Source organism: Pseudophryne corroboree, chromosome 4, assembly GCF_028390025.1.
Source record: "Pseudophryne corroboree isolate aPseCor3 chromosome 4, aPseCor3.hap2, whole genome shotgun sequence".
NCBI lineage: Eukaryota > Metazoa > Chordata > Amphibia > Anura > Myobatrachidae > Pseudophryne > Pseudophryne corroboree.
In genome coordinates this window covers 805,204,005-805,207,236 of record NC_086447.1, presented here as the reverse complement: position 1 = coordinate 805,207,236, position 3,232 = coordinate 805,204,005, and the positions used below count along the sequence as shown (strand labels likewise).

The window sequence follows — 3,232 nt, the reverse complement described above, 5'->3', positions numbered from 1 at the left end:
TCACTGGGGGGGGGGTTAAAGAATGATAGTGCTGTTCTGTCTGTGGGGGTTGGTACTGTCCTATCTATTGGAGGAGGGGGGGTGATAGTTCTGTCTGTCTATGGGGAGGAGGAGAATGAGTGATGTCTGTCTATGTAAGGAAGGGGGCTGTTGCGGGGAATAATAGCTTTTTCATAGCTTAAAGTCTATGGAGGGGGTGGGGTGGTAGCTGTGCTGTCTGTTTATGGGGGGGGCTACTTGGGGGAATGATGGTGCTGTGGCTGTATGTCTATAGAGGCTAGGGGGTTGCTGGGGGGGGCAATTATGTGCCCATGCTGTCCGTATATGGAGGGGGGGTTGCTGGGGTATGGGTTGGCTGCGCTGACTGTATGTGGAGGAAGGGGGGGTGCCTGCGCTGTCTGTATGTGGAGGGAGGGTGGGGGAGGATGTGCTGGCCAGAGGTGACTAGTTGGGGGGGTAATGCCATGGCCGCAAGGACCAGTATAAATGTGTCCCCCGGCTGTGGCATTATCTCTCTGGCTAGTAGAGCCCGGTGCTGGTTTTAAAAATACGGGGGACCCCTACGTCTTTTGTCCCCCATATTTTTGGAACCAGGAACGCACAAAGAGCCCGGTGCAGGTTGTCTAAATACGGGGGAACCCTATGCATTTTTTCCTCTGTATTTAAACAGCCAGGCCCGGCTCAAAGAGCCCGAGGCTGGTTATGCTTAGGAGGGGGGACACCACACAATTTTTAAAAAAAACTTTTAACTATTTGAATACCGTACACAATGAAGCCCTGCACAGATCTCACTGCCGGCAATACGAATTACACTGACATTGATGAATTCGAATTCTAATTGAAAAAACAGGAAAGTGTTGTAAATTACTGTGTTTTTTCTCAAATAGATGCATTCTCACACTGCCGATGTCAGCCGAGATTGTCGCTTCTCGGCCTTTTGGCTAAGATCAAGTGTAGTATCTGTTCTTATCAGTTCACGCTGACTGACAGTGCTACCTTGTTTCTTGGACCGACAACTGTCCTTCGCAGGGCTAAGCTGTAACCGGGCCGAGAAGCCAGAAAAACCGAAGCCGAGAATGCGAGGAGAAGGAGAAGATCGCTTGAAGAGGGAGAAGATTTGCACCTCCCCCCAGCTACAGCAGAGGGTTAGACTTGTTTGCTCTGCCCTCTGGAGAAGATACCTCCACTCCGCCAGCAAGACTGCGAGGAGAAAAGGACCTTCCCCAGAGAAAGCACTGCACCGCTCCCTAGCTGCACTGGAGGGTTAGACTTGCTTTGCTCTGCCCTCTGAAGCGACCGACCGCCTCTCCTACTCTCAACGGAAGCGCTGATCCTCCGCCCGCCTCCTACGCCAAGGGAACCATGAGTATGGCCACCGCTGCCCCAGCCGCCGCTGTTCCAGCCCCCGCTGCTCCAGCCCCAGCTGCTCCAGCCTCTGCCTCCACTCCGGCCCCCCTTGCCAGTAAGAAGCAGGCGAAGATGGCGAAGGAACCCGCCAAAGGCACCACCGGATCATCCGCATCCAGCACCACCACCCCTGCAGCAACACCGCCAGCGGCGCCCACCCAGGTGAGCTCCAAGGACAAACCGTCCCTGGAGCCCTGGATGAGGTACACCGTGGTGATGAAGCTGAAAGAGGTGGATGGACGGATGCTGGACATGGCGGTGAAGACCTTCGGAAAGAAGATGATCCTCGACCAGGGCTTCTCGACCGTTGAATCCCTCAGCATACAGAACTACCTGAAGGGGATCTTCTACGTCACCTTCGCCTCCCTTGCCATCTGCAAGAGGTACTGGGAGGCAGTGAAAGCGGCGAGACCCGAATCCCCTTTCTCTCGCTTTGTGGACAATTGCCCTATTCAAAGAGAGGAAAGGCGGGTGACGGTTTCAATGCGCAACCCACACATGCCCATCAAGGACATCGTCACCTTTCTCAGCCGGTTCTGTTCTATCAGGAGAGACCCCACAAGGATCCTGGACGGGAACAGCTTCTGGACCGGAAAGTGGGCGGTGATCGTCGTTCTGCAAAAGAACACCTCGTGCCCAGAAGGAGTCAAGCACCTCCCACAGTGCTTCTCCCTGGGGGGATCCCAAGGACTTCTTCACTATGCCGACCAGTCACGCAACTGCAGGAAGTGTGGCGGGATGGGCCACGTGATGAAGGACTGCAAGGTCCCGGCGTACAAGAATTGTCACTTGGCCAGCCATGAGACAAAAGACTGCCCCACGAGGAAAACCTGCAACCTGTGCGGCAAGGTGGACCACGTCTACAGGGACTACCCCAGTAAGGCGAAAACCTACTTGGCGGTAGTGACCGGACGTGCTCTCCCTGCCCTCAAGCTGCTGCCCTCTGCTGCGCAGAAGGAAAAGAAACCTGTCAACCCCACCCCCTCCCATCCTCCCTCACCACTCCCCCTCCTACCACCACCAGCCCATCTTCTGTGACAGAGACTCCCAACCCTACCACTGTCACAACCCTTCCTGACCCCTCTCCGACTCTCCCACCCAGCCCACTGTCTCTCCCAACCCAGCCAACCCTGCCCCCCCCTGCCCTCTCTTCCCTGGAAGAGTTCCCCCCTCTTACGCCCACTGCAGGTGCTGAGAAGACGAGGATTTGCAAGAGGAAGGGGCTCGACAGCCCAGATGCGGACCCTGAATCCTCCAAGAAACTGGCGGTCGAGCTGATCCCGCTGGAAGAAGAAATGGAGGCGTTGACGGAGGCAATCAGCAGGGAGGAGAAGGAGCTCGACGCCAATGCCGCCAACATACTCGACCAGATACTGGGAGACGACTCGCCGCCACCCGAGCAGGGTGACCCGGCACCTGATGTCGAGGAAGCCCCGCCAGACGGAGTGGTAACATAAACGTTGAATTGTAACTGTTGCCTAGCCTTTCTTTTTCCCCCAACTAATGGCGTCTTTTTCTATTTTCACCATTAATGTGAGGAGTATTAAGGATAAGCTTAGAAGACAGTCTGTGTTTACTTTCTTAGAAAGTCAGAAATGTGATGTGTATATGTTGCAGGAATGCTCTCTTCCCTTCTCAAGTCCTACAAACATCTGGGCAGGCAGTGGTCTCATGGCGCCTCCTATTGGTCCGGTGGGGGTGAGTGTAAGTTTGCAGGGGTCGCCATCCTTATTAGGGGGAGCCTCTTCACGCTGGATTCTGTTCAGGAGCTTGTCTGCGGCAGATTGCTTGTCATAGACGGCTCCTGGGCAGGTGAGCCTGTTAG

At 55.1% G+C, this 3,232-nt stretch overlaps 1 pseudogene; it reads left to right on the top strand.

The window, feature by feature from the left end:
* The first annotated feature begins 921 nt into the window (after positions 1 to 921).
* Positions 922 to 1,021, top strand: LOC134913242 (U2 spliceosomal RNA; annotated as a pseudogene).
* The last annotated feature ends 2,211 nt before the right edge of the window (positions 1,022 to 3,232 follow it).